Source organism: Triturus cristatus, chromosome 5_2 (assembly GCF_964204655.1).
Source record: "Triturus cristatus chromosome 5_2, aTriCri1.1, whole genome shotgun sequence".
NCBI lineage: Eukaryota > Metazoa > Chordata > Amphibia > Caudata > Salamandridae > Triturus > Triturus cristatus.
The window spans coordinates 55,903,655-55,926,925 of NC_140588.1; positions in this window are offsets into that span (position 1 = coordinate 55,903,655).

Here is a 23,271-nt window from a genome sequence, read left to right on the forward strand (position 1 = left end):
GGCCTTGTGCCCATAAATGTGTGGGTAAAGTCTGCAGTCGGTGATCCATGTCTCTGGACACATAGTGCCCTTTGAAATCACGTAAAAACAATCTTACTCCTTCCGGAGAACAACATATTATAGCCCCTAGGGCTTTCAATGTCTTTATACCTAACAAGTTTTCTGGACATGATTTAGTAAGCAATAAATCTGTAGTTCGTGTCAAGGGTCCAATCGTGAGTGGAAGAGGCTGTGATACTTCATTAACAATAGGTTTTCCTGAAAAACCAAGGGAAATATTCTGTGAGCCTGAGAGGGGTGCCCCTGGAACTTCACTACGTTTTATTGTTGTTCGACTTGCCCCTGTATCAAGTAAAAATTTTCTATCTTGACCCAATAATTCATTGTGCACATATGGCCCCTCTTGATCTACAGGGACCTCGATAAGGGGTAAGTCAACTTCCCTCTCTAGGCTGGTTCATGCGTATCGTTGATACTCAGGATATTCATACTGTGCGGTCTGATACATTTGTCGTGTCGTGGTTTGTGTGGCAGCAACAGGCAGCGCTGGTGCAGCTGGCACAAACTGTACAGACTGTTGTGCAGCTGGCATAGACTGTTGCGGAGCTGGCATGGATTGTGCATGCGGAGCTCCTTGTTCATTCTGATCCTGTCTAGGTAGTCGTGGTCTTTCCTTTGCAAGACCCACGGCGATATTGCGTTTCAGGACTGGACAATCGTGTACATAATGACCTGGCTGTTTACAATAGTTGCATGTCCCTTTTACAGGAACTGCTGAATCTCCGGAATGTGTCACACCCTTTTTGTGACCATCCGCTGGAACTGTCTGGGAAACTAGCATTTTCATTTTAGTGTCCTTCATACGTCTTTGTTCATGTTCTTGTTCCTCTCTTATTCTATTGTGATGGTACTGTAACATCTGTAACATTTGTGATGGGGTGTTACCTTGCCAGGTACTCTCGAATTTCAATACTCTATTCTTCACTTGGGGCAAGGAATTTTCAACTAATTTTGTCACAAACAGATGTGGATATGACTCGCTACTTGCTTTTATACCACTATTTATACCAAAACATTTTTCAAATCGGGCATAGAAATGACTAGTGTCTTCATCTTGTTTTTGTTTACAGGCTGAGATTGCACCCCAATCTTCCTTTTTCGTAGTTAATAAACGTGGCAGTACCTGTACTAGCAAACCTGGTAGTGCTTTAACTTTATCCCCGAGCCCTGAACCTGCAGTTCGGCCCTTTTCTTCGGCTTCTAATGCTGTCCAGTCTATCTTCTGGTCTCCCACTTCCCACTCTTTTTCCTTAAGTTTTTCATAATTGCCAGCAGGCATTAACACCTTTAATATCGTCATAATGTCAGGATAGGTATACTCTCCCATCAGTAACATGTCTTTAATTTCTCGGTGAAAACCCGCTGGGTCTTTGTCATGACTGGGTACCACTTTCTTCATTTCTAACAATTCTATTTTAGATATGGGCGTGTATACAAATACACGTTTAAACTCATTGTCATCGCCTTTTATTGGGTGCACTTCCCGCAAGGGATTCTGTCTATCCATGTAATACGGCGTTCTTTCTTTGATGGGTAGTGAGACATGTTCCGGACATACAAAAAGAATGTACTGCTTTCTGGATTCTAGTATTTCTCTAATTAACTTAGTACCTGAACCTCTCCATCTATTCGTGAGTAATTCAGTTAATATATCAGGTAAAGGACCAGGATCGGAATGTTGGTGCTTATATAAGATAAGAAGTTGTTGAATCATATAAATCCCAGCTAAACGCTGTTCATCTGGGCTGAGGTTCAAAAACGTGTGTGCTACTGTATCATCACCATATTTTCCAGGACTGTCAATCCAATGAACGGCTGACCTGGCTAATTCTTGTTCATCCATAGAATCAAGTAGGTGATAACCCCTTCGTTCTCGGAGTACTTTGTCAGCGGCTTGGAACGAATGTTCGGGAGACCTCATATTTATTATAGGTGTTGGATAAGTTCTGTTATTATCTGGACATATCGGACGTATCGGATCAGTAAAACATCTAGTATTATTACAAGGTCTTCCTCTACCTACATAGGCTATAGTGTCCGACTGTCTTGCGGAAAATTCTGATTCTCCCCCCTCGGTTTGCTCAAACTCGTCTACCTCCAATCTCTCTTCATGTATTCGCTCTATTTCTTTCCTGATCTTTCGGCACATGGCTACTATACATCCTTGCTTATCATGTTTCCCGTCTGATATATTCTGGCTCCATCTCGTAAGGGTTTGCATTACTTCCGGGTTTACCCCCGGTCGGTCTTGATTTCTGATCACACAATTTACGAGAAAACGTAACAATTCCCCCTGTATCTCCACTTTCTGGTATTCCATAGCTCTGTTAATACATTCAGAATCTCTCCCTGTTTGGACAAAATGATATATGTTATCTAGATGCATAGTCATTCCTGGTAGCTTCCCTAAAAACATTGCAGCTCGTCTGATACGTAATGATGCCAGGACCATTTCGTCCTCTTTGCCGGGCACCGGGTCATATCTACAATCTACTAGAAGTTCCTTAAGCGTGCGGGTATTTATAAGTTTGGGCGTACGTGGATGTGCTGGTTCTTGAAAAGTAAGTTTACTTATTCGGGGTGGTGTAGAATAAACGCTAGTAGCACCTCCGGTAGCCCCATCTGGGGTACTGGGCGCGAAAGGATTCGTTGAACGTGATACAGCAACTATAGGTGTGGACGCAGCTGTAGAAACGGCTGCGGGAACAGATGTAGAAACAGATGTGCTTGCCGAAGCTTGTGTCGGAGTTTGTTGTTGCACAGATACAGACACCTGGTCTTGACGTTGAACCCCCCCAGCAGACGGTCTATGTGGTGCGGGGTTAGCATACTCGGGAGCTGCGTCATCTAAATATGAGGAAAGAAAAACATCTTCTGCTGTTCTGGGATGCCCCTTTGGATGTGCCTTTATCGGAAACAATGGGGGTGGCAAGTCTTTTGGTATCTCCGCAGTAGCCTTAGGTAATCCTTCGGCCAGAAGGGGATACATACCTTTCATAAGGGCATTTCTTTGTCTATCGGCTTGTTCTGCTTTTACTCGTGTACCTTCTTCAATTAACAGATTTTCTCGAACTTTATTTGAATTTTCCTTACTTCTCTCTTCCTGTCTTAGTGCTTTTTCGGTACGTCTATGCGATTCTTTACGCCATAACTCAACAGCGTCTTTCTGTGACTGTCTAGCTTTCCTTTTCCATAACTCTTCTTCCACTTTCATAATGCACTCTGCATCCCAGGTCCCGGCTGCGGGCCACCTTTGACTTTCTGGTAATTCTTTGGTGTAGTCCACCCATAAATCAAGAAATAATATGGCGTCTAAGCCATGTTTGTGATACATGAAGTGCCCTGGAGTGTCCCTAGGAGGAATAGGAACAGCTTCTTCGAGTACCCCTTTTCTAGTTGTGATCTGTCTTAATTTCGAAAAGAGCGGCATATTGACAACTGATCTGATACTTAATCTTGAACACACTTAATACAAAAAGCACAATAATGAACAATCATTCATACCACAATATGCAAAACGTTTTAACACATTAAACATTTAACATTTAAATGAACAACAATGATGATAGTCTGAAAAACTAATCACCAAGCATAATTCTCGACAATAACTAGATACTTCGGAATACTTGATATACTGCTAAACAGTACATATACACTGCTGAAACAGTGCAGACCGGATTTGTGTACCCAAACCCGTCTTGACCGGCACAACCTATGTGCACGTCAGAACGCCTCCCCAGCAATGGTACTCACCGGGTAGCTCGGAACGGAAGGCCTCGGAACGGAACTGAACTGGACTCGACTCGAAAACTTCGGAAACTGCGGACATCGGACCCTCTGGACGTCGGGACTTCGAAACCTGGTGGGCCTCTGTATACCTCGGATCTTGCTCTCTCAGCTAGGCTCTGGTCGGGATACTTCGCACTTCTCACCGCCTCGTCTGGGTTGATCGCAGCCTCAGTCGCCCCCGCTTGACCGGAGGGAGATACAGGAAATCCTGCTGGTACGCGTTATTGTCCGTCCAGCTGTGGCAGGAGACCGGGCCTGCAACGCACCACCGGCGCGTGAGATGAGAAAGTGTCCCTGTTCGGGCGCCAATCATGTGGTAAATAATTTAATTACCGGAACTGAATTTGATACGGAATCTTAGAAAACATAGCTCAGTAAAATAAGAGGCAGAATCCGTGGTATAAGAGGTTTCAGAATGGGCTTTATTCCAATAGACGCGATTCAAATCGGGGCCTCCAAGTTCCATCACCACGGGGGTTCAGGAAGTGAAGTACAATGCTTTATTGATAAGTCATCATTTTTATAGAACATACATTACAATGAAACCAATGTAAGAGGCGTAACAATTGATAGCTAAGATAACAATTCACATGCGTAGCCGAAAATGGGCGTAATGGGGAGTAACAAGGAAACGTTATTGGTTGTGATGTCACATATAGGTGGACCTATGAAATGATTACGCAATGTCAGCAGAAATACTTGGCAGAGATGCGCGCGCAGCAGCATGACGTGTAATTGACGTGCAACTAGGGAGTGAAGGGGACTTGACATTTAGCTCTACATGTGGAGACAAGAAGTCTGGGGGGTCAAGTCAACCTAATCCCAAATCATATCTAACATCCTATGTTTAGAGAACTATGTTATCCACAAAGGAAGGACTCTTGGACAAAATCTATTCTATACTGACTGTGTGTGCGTGCACAAGCGTCTAAGTGTCTATATGAGATGCAAGGGGCAGAAACCTTTCCATGGTAACAGGGTTATGAATTACTTGCATGAAGACAGAGAGGCTAGGCCCTTTGCTCAGTAGCTGAAGGAAATGTTTACCTAAACTACTAGACAGGAATGCATCGGCTGAGGAGCGAAGCAGATAACTCGAAGGTGAAATACAGTTTTTGGCAGGCAGGCAAACCGGCCGAGGCAGGCACCGTTAGCCGCACAGGGAGTAGGACAAAGTTCATGGATACAGATGCGAGCTCAAGCTGAAGCTGTCAGAGGCAGCAAGCAAGGAAAAGGCTTGATGGCAGAATCAGGGCCTACTCGCCTGAACTGCAAAATGGAGTAACTGAGCCATATAAAGTTGGTGGCCTTTCGTACTTAGGAATCGAATATCCAGCCCATTCATGGCGGATCTGAAAGAGGACATGTTGACGGTGGACGCACATGTGTTTGCGTCTTCATAACTGGAACTGGAGGGAACATACATGTACTTGTAACATGCACATAGAACCGTTGGGGTCCAAGATAGGGGACATAACTGATCATAAAATGTCAATAACCTGAAGAACCCAAACCAAGAGAACCAGGACCGAGAGGATCTAGACCATTGGGTACGGTGAGGACTATGAGGACCTTTCTCGGGGCCAAGAGGACAAGGATGATCAAAACCAGGAAGACAAGTGCCGAGAGGGCATGGCCTAGGAGGGACAGGACACAAGGGGCCAGGTAGTACTAGGAATCAGATGAGCAGGGTGAGAAGCATCAGAAGAACCAGGTCAAATGGATGAGGATCAAGAGGATTGAGAAATAAAAGAAAGAGCTAAGAGAAGGGGGTCTCAAGAGGCCGAAACGGCCAAAAGGACCACAACCAAAAAAATTAGGCATACAAAGGACCAGAAACAAAAGGATCAAGTCCAGTGGGCACAAAACCAGGAAGAGAACAGGAACTGTGAGGATCAGGAATAGAAAGACCATTGCCAGGCAAACCAAGCTGAGGGTGAGGAAGCTAAGAACATGACCTGAAAATCAAGAGAAGTTGGCAAGGTAACCAGATCCAGCAGGACAATAGCTAAGCTGACCAGGGCAAGAAGGACCAGTGGTGAGGATGCAGCCCACAGGTGCCCAAAGTCAGTAGCAGAGTCTCTTGATGCAGGAGAATGACCAGCGCTATATAGCGTTTGGCTGCTGTTCCCCGATTACTCTTGATGGCAAGTTCTGCTGGGCGAGGAAGACCAGAGGCGCCTAGAGTTAGTAACAGAGTCCTGTGCTGTGGGAGGAGGAGGCGCTATAAAGAGCTTGGCTGCCGTGCATTGACTCCTCTTGATCACAAGGTGTTGTGGACAAAGCAATCCACAGGTGCCCAGAGTAAGTAGCAGAGTCCAGCACTGCGGAAGATTGAAGGGGACTATAAAGAACTTGGCCCAGGTGGCCCGCCTCCTCCTGATGGCAGGGTGTTGTGGGTGATAAAGTCCACAGGTGCCCAGAGTAAGTAATAAAGTAAACTCAGTTTTTTATCCTTCCATTGTCTGGTTCACACTCATGCATTTCAAAGCATTGGAGTTTATGTACTTCTTTGGGTCCACCAATATAGGTTTCATAATGGAAAACCACAACACCATGGCTCCTATAACACATTGAACCTTGTACTGACTATTGCATAGGGTGTGAATATGAGCACCTTGAATTGATTTTGACAAATGTCAAATATGAGCCATGCAAAACAGAGAGAACAGTGCAAACTTCAAAATCCAAGCCATTTCTCTTGCTTCTCTTTTGAACCACCTATATGCTGTTGTAGGAGTTTTGTTAATATGGGATTGGATTATTTTTGTTCCCAATTAATGGAGGTCATAATCTCTGGCTCGTCCTTCAGTCATCTGGTGGGATGCGACTGCTTATTCCTAATTTTCAGAACTTTGCATTTATCCCTGGGTCTGCTCTCTTATAAATGACAAGAGCTACTCAATATTTTAAATCTGGGAATATTACTGGGGATAAGAACAGTCTTTAATATGACCTATTGGGCTTAGCAGACAAGTCTGAGCTCTCACCACCTCATCAAGAATAAAAAAAGAGCAAAACTTGGCAGACTGAAGTTGAGTAGGTAAATGTTTAGAAGGATTGAGGATGTGTGGGTGCAGGTTGTATAGGAAGACAACAAAAATTATTTAATGATTTTAGTCAAACTATGCATATAAATTACACAAGGAGGATATTTTTAAATGTCTTCCTCTGCTTTACACACATTCTGTGTTCCAGTATTTTACACTAACCTCCTCTGCCCCACCCTAGGCAATAGGGCTATGAAATAACTTACATATCTTTACATAATTTTTTTACGTTTTCTAGGGACATATGTATGAAGCTGTTTTGCGATCGCAAACACGGCGAATCGCAAAAAAAGGTGTTTGCGATTGCAAAACAGAGATACCTGATGTATGAGAGCCATAGCGGTCGCAAAATTGCTAATCGCAAAATTAGCAATTAGCAATTTTGAGAGAAATCGATTCGGTGAATAAATTCGTGGAATCGCTATCTCAGCCACGCAAATTGCGAAAATCGCAAATAAGGAATCTCAAATTGCGAATTCGCAAAAAACGACCACCAAGTCTGAGCAGGTGGTAACCAGGTGCAACCTATTTAAAGAGTCCCACAATGCCACAGGCCTTTTCCACAATGGCTGGGCTGTATGTGATAGCCAGGAGGCTGTGAATCAGAGCTGCTGCACAGAGAAGGAGACGCCAGGAAAGGATCTTCAGAGTGTGCATCACCCTGTTCCAGTGGACTGAGGAGGAGATCCATGTACACTACAGGCTGGATGAAGACAGCATCCTGGACTTAATAGCGGAGCTCATACCCATACATGAACACCCCACATGCAGGACACACACCATCCCCACCCATTAAAGGTCTTGTGCTCACTGCACCTACTGGCATCAGGGAGTTTCCAGTGGGTGATAGCCACAGCAGGAGGGGTCTCTCAGAGTGCGCTGTCGCATTTCTTCCATGTGTTCCTTGATTCAATGGTACAGAGGCTGCATCACCACATCCAATTTCCTAGCACACAACAGGCACTAGACCAAACCAAGCAGGAGTTCAGATTGCACAATTCCCCCACATCATTGGCTGCATAGATGGGACCCATGTCGCTATATCCCCACCCTCTCAGAACGAGTATGTGTTCAGGAATCGCAAGTCCTACCATTCCCTGAACATACAGGTAGTGTGCAATGCCAAGCATATCATCACTGACATCGTAGCGAAATACCCAGGCAGCACCCACGACTCATTCATCTTCCGCCACAGTGGGATTCACCGACGACTCACAAATGGTGAATTTGCTGATGGGTACTGACTAGGTAAACATATTGGTAACAAGGACACACCAGTGAAGCGCAGAAGCGGCAGGACAGTGTTTAACCTGATTCTGCTCACCCGACAGGTGACAGTGCGTATGCTGTCTGTGACTACATACTGACTCCGTACCTGAATCCTGCCACCGCTGGGGAGCGGAGGTACAACAGTGCCCACACAGCCACCCGCTGTACCATTGAGAGGATCTTTGGAATACTCAAGAGCCATTTCTGCTGCCTACATAAGAGTGGAGGGGCACTGCAGTACAGCCCCGAGACCTGTTGCAAGATCGTGGTTGCGTGTGCCATGCTACACAACATTGCCACCAGGAAAGGCACCCCAGTGGAGCTCACAGACGGGGAATCATCAGATGAGGAGGGGCCAGCTCCAAGATGCAGACCAGCCTGTGTGATTGGCACGGCTGCCGGGTGCCAGAGGCGAGATGAGATCACACAGAACTATTTCTAGGTAAGTAATGATGACACAATGCTACAGATTGGTGCAAGACTGTGTTTTTATTTCTTTATGCTCAGGAAAGTTATCATCACACAGCCTGTGTTGCACACTATGTTGGTCCAAATGTCGCGCACATGTTGAACACAGTGCAAAAAAATCATACCAAACATGGGGCTGTGTGCAATGGGTTAGCTCACCCATTGCCATGTGGTAGTCAGGGAACCTAAACGTCTGCGTTGACAGCTCGTAGCCTCTCGCTCAGAGTGCACAGTGCCCTCTCCTGAAGCATTGGCAGCCCTACCCTGACGCACACTACGGCACCTGTCCTGTGGGAGGGGTGGAGTGATGCTGCTCCTGCTTGATTGCCCATCCTCCTCCAGTGAGCTGAGGGCTCCTGTGCCAGCAGTGGCTGCAGCGTACATGTGACCTGTACTAGTCCCCTGGCAAAGTCCTTGCTTCAGTGTGCCAAATCATGCTGCATGCTGATGCAACGACGTGACAGCACCGAGGTGGCAGAAGACAGGTGGTTAACGGCCCTTGTATAGAAGTCCAGGCGTGTGTGGAGGCGCTGTCTCTCCCTGCACCTGGCTGCACTTTCTTCTCGGATCTCAGCGCACAGTGCCTCCAGGGCACCCATCAGACCCATGAAGCCCACCCTCATTTGTCGCTGAATTGATTTTATTGTGTTTGCCTGCAGGCGTTGTACCTCCAGCATGTTGCCCTGAAGCCTTCTGAAGACCGTGTCCTCTCCTGCTGCAGCTGGGCTTGTGGATGGGCGTGCCCTGTGCCTGGTTGGAATAGCTGGAATGGGACGTGCAGGGGACTGTGCTCTGTGGTGTGTGTCAGACTGGCCCTGGACTTGATGCCCATCCTCATCTGTGTCCAGTGTTTCCACCTCCAGTGGTGGCAATGGTGGTACTGCGATGCGCCGTGGGCGTTTCGCTAGGATCACTGGGCTGCCTTCCTCCTCCTCCTCTTGCCCTGACACTTCCACGCTGTGGGATTCATCCTCCCCTCCTGCCATCGATCCCTGTGTTTCTGGGGGTGCTGTGAATGTAAATGCACACATTCATTTGGTGTCCTGCCTTGCATTTGTCATGCAATAAATTACACTGTTTGGAGTTACATGGGTTCTAACTGTCTGTATTTGGCCTTTCTTGATACACACAAACTGATTGACCCTTGCTGGGTGTCACTGCTCCAATGTTTGGTGCATGTGACTACATCTCCCATAATGCATTGCTTTGTGTGCTAGTATGCATGCACTGGACTTGCATTTCTGTTGGGTGCCTTGGTCTCTCCTGGGTGTTTGGGTGAAGTAGGGAGGTATCATGGGTGTGATGGCATGCTTCTTACCTGGTCTGGGGTCTGGGTGTTCGGAGATGTCAAGATCTGCCACGCCACTCACACTCTCCGGCAGCAAGGTCCCCTTGACCAATTCCTCCAGTGGCGTGGAATCAGTGGCAGTGGACGTCCAACCACCAGTCTTTCTTGCCTCATCCAGCCTGGCAGCAACCTTTTCCTTAGACCGCTGGCAAGTATCATACCAGCGTTTTCACAGGTCTTCTACGTTGCAGTGGGTGACGCCAATGGAGTTTACCTTTTCCTGGATGTCAGCCCAGATTCTGCATTTGCGGGTCTCTGGCACATGCAGGGATTTTTTTCCAAATAGCAGCTCATGGCTCACCACCTTCTCCTGGATGATCACCTACTGCTCCCTTTCAGAGAACTTCTGTTTTCTCTTCCTGGTTGTTTTCCCCTGCTGATTATCCTGTGTGGCCATTTCTCCTTTCTCTGTAGCAGTGCACTGGTGCCTCAGCCCTCCTTCCAGCTCCCACACTGCTTCTGAAACTCAGGTGCAGCATGGGTAGTCACACTTCCTGGTTGTGATGTCATCAAGCTGCACCTGAATTTCAGATTCACTGATTTGCGATTCATTATTTGCGATTTCGCAATTAAGGAATCACAATTTTGGTATTAGCATTAAATTCTGCGAATTTTTGGGAGCTGCTAAATATTAGAGAACTTTTATATACATCGGGTATTGCGATTCTCAAAATGCAATCCGCTAAAAATCGCATTTTGAGAATCGCAAAATCTGAGTTTGATACATAAGGCCCCTAGTTGCATATCTTTACCTATGAAATACTTACACGAAGTCCATAATAAAACTAAGCAAAGCTAAGTGAACACGTCTTAGGCAATGGCACTGTGACAATGATTATTTTTATATTCATATAGTAATTGTATAACACAAATGAAGCCCTGTGTTAACAGAGTGATATACACAAAATGAATAGGTGCAAAGAGGAGCCAAAGACAGAAAAGAAAGAGTGAAAGTGAATTTTAATTTAGCAGATATTGCTTGAAAAGATGTAGTTAATAGAAGATGTCATCACTGGAAAAATCTTACAAAGTCCCTTGAGATAGTCACCTAAATATCCTTTGAACTACTTCACTGTTTTCCAAAAACCTAAAAATCACACTCATTCTAAGTAATCTATTAGAACATGGGGCAACATTGCTTAAAGTTGCTGCTTGTGTTCACAGGGTTTTTGAAGTATGTGTTTTCTATTGATCTTCGTCCTTTGTGGACTACCAAAAAAAGGAAAAAAGCATTTGCAATGCAATAGGTCTCGCATTATAAAAGTGTGAGCAGTTGGCATTGCCAATAATAATGCAACACTAGCTATTGGCATTGTAAATGATAATGGCATTTATTTATGTATTTGTTTTATAAAATAGATAAAAAAGGCATTGTCATGAACAATGCCAATAGCTTACATTTTTGCAAATGCGAGACCTATTGCATTGCAAATGCTTGTTTCAGTACTGTAGGCTTTTTTAAAGTTTTAGTCACTACTCAAAATGAAATCCATTTTATCAGCGTTGCCAGTGCTCCTTTATGTTTAATGCCATAAATGAAACACAATATTCTAAGCAGATTTCTAAATAGCATCTCCAGCCCCGATCACAATGTCTCACTTCATGCTGGACAGTGGGCACCCTGTTTTCATGCAGCGTCAAGACGGGGTGAACTAATGCACAGACTGAGGTCTGTCAGCCTCCGAGGCTCAAAGCATTCCTTGCAACAGTCCACTGTGTCAAGGTATTGCCATGTGTACAGCACACACTCACCAACAGCAAGTGGTTTCAAAGTTGGGGGTGACTTCCCAAACTTTCCCGAGGTTTTCATAGTGGTTGGTGACAGCGTATTTATGCTGACCGCCCAAAAAACTGTTTGTGGTTGTGTGTGTGTGTTGTGGTTGTGTGTGTATGTGTGTGTTTGTGTGTGTGTGGTTGAGTGCGTATGTTGTGTGTGTGTGGTTGTGTGTGTGTGGTTGTGTGTGTGTGGTTGTGGTTTTTTGTGTGGTTCTGTGTGTGGTTGTGGCTCTGTATGTGTGATGTTGTTTGTGTGGTTGTGTGTGTGGTTGTGGCTGTGTGTGCATGTGGTTGTGTGTTGTGGCTGTGTGTTGTGGTTGTGTGTGATTGTGTGTGTGGCTCTGTGTGTGTTTGTGTGGTTGTGTGTGTGGTTGTGTGTGTGTGTTTGAGGTTGTGTATGTGGTTGTGTGTGTGTGTGGTTGAGTGTGTGCATGGTTGTGTGTGTGTAGTTGTGTGTGTGATTGGTTGTGGTTGTGTTCGTGGTTTTGTGTGTTTGTGGTTGTGTGTGTGGTTCTGTGTGTGGTTGTGTGTGGGTGTGTGTGTGCTTGTGGTTGTGTGTGTGTTGTGACTGTGTGTGTTTGTGTGTTGTGGTTGTGTGTATAGTTGTGGTTGTGGGTGGTTGTGTGTGTAGATGTGTGTTTGTGTTATTGTGTGTGTGTGTGGTTGTGTGTGTGTGGTTGTGTGTGTAGCTGTGTGTGTGATTGTGGTTGTGTGTGTGTGGTTGTGGTTTTGCGTAGTTGTGGTTGTGTGTTTGTGTTATTGTGTGTGTGTGCGTGTTTGTGTGTGGTTATGGTTGTGTGTGTGTGGTTGTGTGTGTGGATGTGGTTGTGTGTGTTTGTGTGTTGTGGTTGTGTGTGTGGTTGTGTGTGTGGATGTGCGTTTGTGTTATTGTGTGTGTGGTTGTGTGTTTGTGATTGTGTGTGGTTGTGGTTGTGAGTGTGTGTGGTTGTGTGTGTTTGTGTGTGGGTGTGTTGTTGTGGTTGTGTGTGTGGATGTGTGTTTGTGTTATTGTGTGTGTGTGGTTGTGTGTGTGGTTCTGTGTGTGTGTGGTTGTGGTTGTGTGTATGGTTGTGTGTTGTGGTTGTGTGTGTAGTTGTGTGGGGTTGTGTTAATGTGTGTGTGTGGTTGTGTGTTTGTGTGTGGTTGTGCGTGTGGCTGTGTGTGCTTGTGGTTGTGTGTGTGTGTGTGGTTGTGAGTATGTGTGTGTATGTGGTTGTGTGTGTGGTTGTGGTTATGTGGTTGTGTGTGGTTGTGTGTGATTGGTTGTGGTTGTGTTTGTGGTTGTGTGTGTGTGTGTGGTTCTGTGTGTGTGGTTCTGTGTGTGTGGTTGTGGTTGTGTGTTGTGGTTGTGTGTATTGTGGTTGTGTGTGTGAATGTGCATTTGTGTTATTGTGTGTGGCTGTGGTGTGTGTGTGTGGTTGTGTTGTTGTGGTTGTGTGTGTTGTGGTTGTGTTGTTGTGGTTGTGTGTGTAGTTGTGGTTGTGTGTGGTTGTGTGTGTGGATGTGTGTTTGTGTTGTGTGTGTGGTTGTGTGTGTGGTTGAGGTTGTGTGTGTGTGGTTGTGGTTGTGTGTGATTGTGGTTGTGTGTGTATGGTTGTGTGTTGTGTATGGTTGTGGTTGTGTGTTGTGGTTGTGTGTTGTGGTTGTGTGTGGTTGTGTGTGTGGATGTGCGTTTGTGTTATTGTGTGGGTGTGGTTATGTGTGTGTTTGTGTGTTGTGGTTGTGTGTGTAATTGTGGTTGTGTGTGTGGATGTGCGTTTGTGTTATTGTGTGTGTGTGGTTGTGTGTGTGTGGTTGTGTGTGTGGTTGAGGTGTGTTTGTGGTTGTGTGTGTATGGTTGTGTGTGGTTGAGTGTGGTTGTGTGTGTGTGTGTGTGGTTGTGGTTGTGTGTTGTGGTTGTGTGTGTAGTTGTAGTTGTGTGTGGTTGTGTGTTTGTGTGTGTGTTTGTGTGTGTGGTTTTGTGTGTGGTTGAGGTTGTGTGTGTGTTTGGTTGTGTGTGATTATTGTGTGTGTATGGTTGTGTGTGTGGGGTTGAGTGTGGTTGTGGTTTGTGTGTGTGTGGTTGTGTGTTGTGGTTGTGTGGATAGTTGTGGTTATGTGTGGTTGTGTGTTTGTGTGCATAGTTGTGGTTATGTGTGGTTGTGTGTTTGTGTTTGTGTTTGTGTGTGGTGTGTGTGGGTGTGGTTGTGTGTGTTTGTGTGTGTGGGTGTGCGTTTGTGTTGTGTGGGTGTGGTTGTGTGTGCTTGTGGTTGTGTGTGGTTGTGGTGTGTGTGTGTGTGGTTATGTGTGGGTGTGTGTGTTGTGGCTGTGTGTGTTTGTGTGTTGTGGTTGTGTGTGTAGTTGTGGTTGTGTATGGTGATGTGTGTTTGTGTTATTTTGTGTGTGTGGGGTTGTGTGTGTGTATGTGTGTGGTTCTGTGTGTGTGGTTGTCGTTGTGTGTGTGGTTGTGTGTGTGGTTGTGGGTGGGTGTGGTTGTGGTTGTGTGTATAGTTGTGTGTTTGTGTTATTGTGTGTTTGTGTGTGTGTGGTGTGTGTGTGTGTGTGTGTGGCTGTGTGTGGTTGTGGGTGTGTGTGTGGTTGTGTGTGTGTAGTTGTGTGTGTGTGTGGTTGCGGTTGTGTGTATGGGGGAGTGTGTGTGTGTGTGATTGTGGCTGATTGTGGTTGTGTGTGGGTGTGAGTGTGGTTGTGTGTTGTGGTTGTGTGTGTAGTTGTGGTTGCATTTGTGGTTGTGTGTGTGGTTGTGGGTGGGTATGGTTGTGTGTATAGTTGTGTGTTTGTGTTATTGTGTGTGTGAGGTTGTGTGTTTGTGTGGTTGTGTGTGTGTGGTATGTGTGTGTGGCTGTGTGCGGTTGTGGGTATGTGTATGGTTGTGTGTGCTTGTGGTTGTGGTTGTGTGTTGTGGTTGTGTGTATAGGTGGAGAAGTGTGGCTCAATGGTTAGAGCGGCAGACCCTGATGCAGAGGTCTGGCCCGGAACCAGGGTTCAATTCCCCGCCTCGGCGGGTCTTGGGCTCAAAATTCCACGGACCTGACAATTCTCGCCTCGGTGCCTATTCCAATCATGGAGTCCCACTCTGCAACTCTGGGCAATAGCTTGCTTAATCTCCACAACGGCCCCCACAACGCTAAGGATGCCTGGCCTCCACCTTGGTGGTGTCCAGGAGTGGACACCTCACAGGGAAAGCCAGGATGGGTTCCACAGCGGTATTCGTACAAGCGCCTTGAGGCCCTTGAGGGTGAGTAGTGCGCTATACAAGTATCAATTTACATTTATAGTTGTGGTTGTGGGTAGTTGTGTGTGTGGATGTGTGTTTGTGTTGTGTGTGTGTGTGTGTGGGTTTGTGTTACTATCCTTGTGGGGACTTGGGTGTGATAACACACTCGCGCTGTGGGGACTTGATTGCACTGTGGGGACCTGAACCCAGGTCCCCACAAGGCAATGTTTTCTAAATGATAAAAAATGACTTCAGGAACATCTGTGCCAATTTTTACAACTTTTTAAAAAAATTACCTTGTGGGGACCTGTGTTTCATCAAGTGTGTTTATATTTCTGCTCAGCTCTGCCCCCGTAGACACTAGGCGGTACTGCAGTCTTAAACACACTTTGCATTTAAACACACTTTGCTGACAAGAAAACACCCAGTAGCAGCAGAAAGGACAGATATTTCGAAGGAAAAGCTCTATAAGTTGTGTTTATCCAAATATTTTTCATCCATATTAAACTTTTCTCTATTTATTTAAAATAAAACTTTATTTACATGAAGCTATTGATGTTAGATTTTTTTGTATCTAAAAATTATTAGTGATTTTATGAACATTGCTAAAAGTAATTTGGGTCAGTTTCAAATCCCAACACTCTTTGCTTTTGCCATTTGATCCTTATTTGTAACTAAACAATGATGGTGCACTACACTGTGATTCAGTATAAACTGAATTGATAATTTTTGTGCACATAACCTACAGGCATCAATGCCTATTGTTACATGTTAATATCTGTACCAGGAATTCAGAATTGTATGTTGCTTTTCCTCAGTTTACATATTTATATGCACACTGTAATATGTTTTTTTAGATGATGGCTAGATAAGCGAGTGACTAAGCTTCCACTTTGCTATGGGTTACATTTTGCAGACAGTGAACTGAAGTATGTTCTTATAAAATGAATGAACTTCTTAGAAGATAAATATTCTATTATTATCATATTATGCAATTACATTTAAATTGTTTGAATTGCTTAATTTAAAAACTATTCCTAAAGCTTTACGAATAAGCATTGGCAAATCCAATAAGTCTCACCTATGCGATTGCTATTGGCTTTGGCAATGTGTTTTAGCCATGTTGTACACCACTGCGTCTGCTGTTCAGCAAGGCTAAAAGTTCATGGGGTGGGGTAGGATAGACTGGAGAGTGGTAGATTGGGGTATAGTGGAATAGGCCAGATTGGGGTAGAGTGGAGCATGGTAGACTGCCATACATTGGAGTGGGGTAGATTGGGGTAGAATGGAGTGGGGTGGATTAGGGTAGATTGGAGTGGGGTGATTGTAGTGGGGTAATTTAGAGTGGTGTAGTTGGGTAGATTAGCGTGGTAGATTGGAGTGGGGGCAAATTGAAGTGGGGTGGAGTGGGATAGATTGGGTTGGAGTGTGGTGGATTGGGTGGAATATTGTAGACTGGGGTGGAGTGGGGTTGATTGGAGTGGGGTAGATTGGAGTTGAGTAGATTGGAGTGGGGCAGATAGGAGTAGGGTAGATGGGGTAGATAGGGTGAATTGGAGTGGGTAGATTGGACTGGAGTGGGGTAGATTTGAGTGGCATCTGGTAGTATGGAGTGAAGGCGAGTGGGGTAGATTGGCTAGAGTAGAATAGAATGTGGTATATTGGGGTAGACTGGTGTCAAGTAAATTGGGTCGATTGGAGTGGGTAGATTGGACTGAAATGGGGTAGATTACAGTGGCATTTGGTAATCTGGAGTGAAGTGGAGTATGGTAGATTGGGTAGAGTAGAATTGAGTTTGGTTGGTTAGGGTAGAGTGGACTGCAGTGGGGCAGATTGGATTGGACTACATTGGACTGGTGTGGGGTAGATTTGAGTGGCATGTGGTGGTATGGAGCGAGGTTGAGTGGGGTAGATTAAACTTGAGTGTGGTTATTGGAGAAGAGTAGAGTGGGGTGGATTGAGGTAGATTGGAGTGGAGTTGGCATGTGGTAATATGGAGTGTGGTAGATTGGGGTATAGTTGAGTGGGATAGATTGGGTGGATTGGGGTGAGTAGATAGGATTGGAGTGGGGTAGATTTGAGTGGCATGTGGTATTATGGAGTGGAGTGGAGTAGATTGGGTGGATTGGAGTGGGTTACATTGGACTAAAATTCAGTAGATTTGAGTGGCATGTGGTAGTATGCAGTGAAGTGGAGTGGGGTAGCCTGATTAGAGTGGACTGGAGTGTGGTAGATCGTAGTAGAGTGGAGTGAGGCAAATTGGATGGATTGGAGTGGGGAAGACTCGACTGGGGTAGAGTGGAGTGGGATCGATTACAGTGGGGTGGAGTGGAGTTGGATAGATTACAGTGGAGTGAGCTAGGTTGGGGAAGAGAGGAGTAGAGTAGAGTAGGATAGACTTGAGTGGAGTAAAATGGGATAGATTAACATGGAGTGGAGTGGGGCAGATTGGGTGGATCAGAGTAGGGCAAATTGGAATGGAGTAGGGTAGATTGGAGATTGCCAGACCTTCACTTGACCAAGACTGGTCCTACCCATGCAGTGGGACACACACTGGACCTAATTTTCTCTACTCTCCACTCTCTTCAAGCTAACACCCCAATTTCCCTAATCTGGACCGACCATTTCCTGATACGTTTTCAGATTCCTACCAGGATCAGATCTGCCAAACCTACAGTTCAGAAGGGCATTAGTTTGAGACAATGGAAGCAGATTACTATGGAAACTTCCCAATCTGTTTTTACTGCTCCCAATTTAGACAATTCACAGGACATAAACTCAGCTTTGGCTCTATTCCATGACACCTTTTCAGGAGGCACTTGATATCGCTGCCACTTATAAGTAACTTCCCGCAACAATGTCTAGGCCTAATGCTTCGTGATACAGAGCTGATCTGAAAAATGACAAAAAAATGCACGGAAATGGAGAGCTACTAAAACAAATACAGACAAACAAACATATAAATCTGCCCTTCGAACCTACCACTGTTAAAGATCACCCTGAAGGCATTTCCTTGTCAACCAAATAGAACAAGCAGGCAATTCCTCCAAAGAATTATTTAAAATCTTATACAACTTTGCTAAACCTCAAGCCTGCTTAGCGGCCATACCTGCTTCTCAACTACTCTGTGACACCTTGCAAGACATTTTCACACTAAAATGGGCAATATTCACAATAGTTTTAATATACTGACTAATGCACCAGACCTTTCTATAACCAATGGGTCACCTCAAACGACTGCATCAGTAATATTGGAAAGATTTAACCCTATCTCTAATACACAGACGCATGACCTGCTGCATAATGCAAAATCTGATTCTCGTTCTGACCTCTGTCCCCCTTATATCATTGCCACTCTCTCTTCTCTTCTTGCTCCAGTTATCACAGTTCTATGCAACCAGTCCCTGACTCAAGCCTCTATTCTGCAACATTGGGAAGCTGCCCAGGTTACATAAATACTGATAAGAATAAATGCAGACCTGAGCAATCCAGCTAACTATTGCCCGAAATTCTTCCTCCCTCTATTGGGTAAAGTTCTGGAGACCCACATCAACAAACAATTGTCTTCGTATATGGAGACTTATGGCCTGTTGGATGCTTCTCAAACAGGTCACAGACCTTCCCACAGCAGGGAGACGACCCTTCTTGCCTCAGCAGATACTATCAGGCTATCCCTTAATGCTGGAAATCCAGCCATGTTGGTTTTGCTTGATCTGTTGGTGGCATCCAATACCATCTCACATTCCATGCTAACACAAAGGTTTTGAACAGATTGGCATCAAGGGCGCCGCACTCAACTGGCTGAAGGACTTTCTTATGACAGGGTCTAGACTGTCTCTATTGGCCCTTATCACTCTAAACCACCTGCTTGGACAAGAGGTCCCTCAGGACTCCTCCTTGAGCCCCTCACTTCCTTCCCCTGTCCCCTATTTAATACAGATATTTGCCTTTGCTGTGCCTCCCTTGGAAAGGCATAATGTTTTGGTGCATTCTCAGGTTTACCAGTTTTGGTAAATCTGGTGATGCATCAAAAACCATGGGAGTTGCATGGGAACAGCCAGGCAACTCCTTCCCAGGGCAGAGTAATGCAACACAGCTATTCGCAATTTCCATTGTGTTACTCCAGATTTTTGGAACCACTCAGCCATGCAAAGTGGCTTTGCATGGCTTCAAAAATCTGACTTGCCACCCAAAAACCCACACAAACACTAAACCCTAAAAGATTATTACCACCCAAAGACCCATACCCACACTAAACCCTAAAAGTTCACTTGCCAACCAAAACCTATGCCTAACCTAAACCCTAAAAAATCTCTTACTACCCAAAAACCTATACCCACCCTAAACCTTAAAAAATCCCTCTCCACCCAAATACCCATAACCACCCTAAATCTAAAAAATTCAGTTGTCACCCAAAAATCCATACCCACCCTGAACGGTAAAAATTATTTTGCCACCCATAACCCCATACCCACCCTAAACCCTAAAAATTACCTTGCCACCCAAACACCCATGCCCACCCTAAACCCTAAAAAGCCCTTCTCACCCAAAAACCTATAATCACCCTAAAAAATACCTTACCAGCCAAAAACCCATACCCACCCTAAAACATAGAAATTCCCTTGCCACCTCAAACCCCATACACACACTAAACCCTACAAAAGCCCATATCACTTATAAAAAATCATACCCACCCTCCAACCTAAAAAGTCCCTTGCCACCCAAAAACCCACACCCACCCTAAACCCTGAAATTCCCTGGCCACCCAATAACCCATACCCACAATCAACCCTAAAAAGGCCTATGGCTCCCCAAAAACCTACACCCACCCTAAACCCTAAAAAGCTCTTATCACCTAAAAACCTATATTCACACTAAAACCTAAAAAAATACCTTACCACCAAAAACCCATACCCACCCTAAACCATAGAAATCCTCTTGCTACCCAAAAAGCCATACCCACCCAAAACCATAAAATTTCCCTTGTCCCCAAAAAACCCACACCCACTCTAAACCCTAAAAATTATCTTGCCAACCAAAAACCCGTACCCGCCCTAAACCCTAAAAATCCCCTTGCCACCCAAAAATCCATACCCATCCAAAACCCTGGAATTTCCCTTGCCCCCCAAAAACCCATACCCACCCTAAACCCTAAAAAATCCGATGTCACCTAAAAACCCATACCCACTTAAACCTAAAAAATCCCTTACCGCTCAAAAACCCATACCCACCCTAAACCCTAAAAAATCCCTTAAGACTCAAAACCCTATACCCATCCTAAACCCTAAAAATTCCCTTGCCCCTCAAAAACCCATACTGACCCCAAAAAAATCCTTGCCACCCAAAAACCCACACAAACACTAAACCCTAAAAGATTATTACCACCCAAAGACCCATACCCACACTAAACCCTAAAAGGTCCCTTGCCACCCAAAACCTATGCCTACCATAAACTCTAAAAAATCCCTTACCACCCAAATACCCATTCACACCATCAACCCTAAAAAATCCCTTACCACCCAAAAACCTATATTCACCCTAAACCCTAAAAATTCCCTTGCCACCTAAAAACCCATACCCATCCAAATCCTTAAGAATTCCCTTGCCACCCAGAAACCCGTACCAACCCTAAACCCTAAAAAAATCCCTTACCACCCAAAAACCCATACCCATCCGAAACCCTATAAAATACTCTTGCCATACAAATGCTAAACCTTAATAAAATCATTATCGCCAAAAACCCATACCCGCCTTAAACCGTAAAGGCTCCCTTCCCACCCAAAACCCATACCCACCCTAAAACCTATAAAATTCCATACCACCAAAAAACCCATACCCACCCTAAGACAGCTTACCACCCAAAAACCGATTACCACTCTAAACACAAAAAATTCCTTATCACCCAAAAACCCAAACCCACCCTAGACCTTAAAAATTCTCTTGCCACCCAATAACCCAAACACCCTATAAACCCTACAAAATTCCTTCCCACTAAAAATCTCACACCCACCCTAAACCCTAGAAATTCCCTTGCCACCCAAAAACCCATACGTGCCCTAAAACGTAAAAATGTCCATATCACGTAAAAACGCATACCTACCCTAAAACCTAAAAAATCCCTTGCCACCCAAAAACCATACCCACCCTAAACCCTAAAAATTCCCTTGCCACCCAAAAACCCACCGTAAACCCTAAGAAATCCCATATAACCTAAAAACCCATACCCACCCTAAAACATAAAAAATCCCCTACCACACAAAAACCAATACCCACCTTAAACCCTAAAAATTCCCATGCCACCCAAAAACCCATACCCACCTTTAACCCTAAAAAATACCTTACAACTAAACACCCATACCCACCCTAAACCCTAGGTGTACCTTCCTGCACAAAAGCAATCCTGCTTTCAACGCACGCACCCTTGCACCATGACGCAAAGGTGACTGCGTTTGTGTTAGGCAGCACATTGTGCGCCAGCACAAGGAAAAGACAGGAATGCATCATATAATGTTAAATACAGCGCATTCCTGCCCTTTCCCTATCGCGCAGAGCAGCAAGGTGGGATGCTGCGCTGCTTGATTTCTTGATAAATGTGAACCCAAGAACGTGTGTGTCTAATGCCCTCTTGTTTAGCTGTTCAGTATTGGGAACAGATTGAAAGCAAAGTAGACCTAGATTTACTAAACTTTAATGAGCGAGCACATGCGAATCAATTATAGCAGTGATAAAGTTCCTCTTTAAAAAGGAATTTCTATGTGAAAGTTGATGCAAGCACAGTGACAAATGCAATGCTTTGTATAGCAGGGCAATATCCCTGTGCAAAGAGAGAGGAGGTGATAACAGTGAAAACACCTCTCAGATTCCATGCAAAGCAAGATCAGCCAAAGTCTTGATAAGTGACGTAATGAAATCAGGTGCAAACAATGGACAAAGGAAATTGTACAAAAACGGAAAAGAATTTATGCTGACAACAAAAAAATGTGTTCCTTAGCTGCTCCATTTTATGTACATTAGGTCATGAATTTTAGTGTTCCAGTTTCATGCAGCATGAAGAGTTGCACACTCACAATATTTTATGAAGGATGAATACTGATTTAAATGTAATGCACTCTTTAGTTTCTCGCCGGAGTATCCCGCCATTATTTGTATTTTCTTCTACTTGTTTAAAATAAAGAGCCAGGACAAAAACATGTAGGAATGAGAATAGTTTACAGAAAACAAGCCCTGACCAATGCAACTGTTCCTATTGACAGTGAGAACCCCAAGCAACGCTTAATTTAGCCCAGCCAGCGACGTGCAAATGCACGATCGCGCATAACAAAACACTGATTAGCATGACCAGAGGCCATGGCTGTGAAAGTCCCTGAACTTGCTGAAAACCGGCTGGGGGAAGGGCCCTGCTGGAACTGAGCACACCTTTACAAAGCTGGCAGACAGGGCAGCAGTATGATTATCTGGTAAATCTGACAACAGCAACGATGGGGCCGAGTCAATGTATAATAGGCTCTTCCGAATCACCGCTCGGACCTTTTTATGCTCTCACGAAGCAGAGACAGTAAAAATGTCAAGTGGCCTGCCAAACTTTACATTCACCTGGTCACTTAATTGTTGTTTCAATGCTACCTGGTAAATAAACAACGCTTTTCTCTTGCGCAAGCAGCAGCTGTGTTTGTGGTAAGGCTCAGTGACAGGAAAACGTCTTGGTAATAGTTTATTGGAGATATGTGTTTTGAAATGGGTACATTTTGGATGATTTTCTAATAACTAGATCGTAGCAGTAGCTGTTGCTTTTCTATATTGGCTTTACTAAATTCCCCTGGAGAGAGCGCCTAGCCTTTCCCACCTCCTTTTCTCTTCAAGGGACGGAGAGCAATAGTGAATGATTATACATCAAAATACCTGCGTGGGGTGGTGGCATTGAGGGTGGGGGGATGACATAAATACAATAGATTTCCTTGGCATTTTTTAAATTTAAACAAGAGTATAGATGGAGTGAAATGGGTTACAGAGAAAGGTATGTAGGGAAGAAGGAGAAGTCGGAAAAGTCGAAGTGGAAAATAGAATATGAAAATGAAGATCCATATAGAGGGGAAAGACGAAGAAGGAGGAATTGTAAAGACCTGGAAAACTTACCTCCTAAGAAGAGACGTGATAGTGAGGCACGGACAAAGTGTATATTACACTTTGGACAAAGTGTATATTACACTTGATTAATCGTCATAATTTTGGGAATTTCCGATTACACTTTTTATGTAAAATTCCTTAAATTACTCTGTGATGCCACTTAGCATATTCAC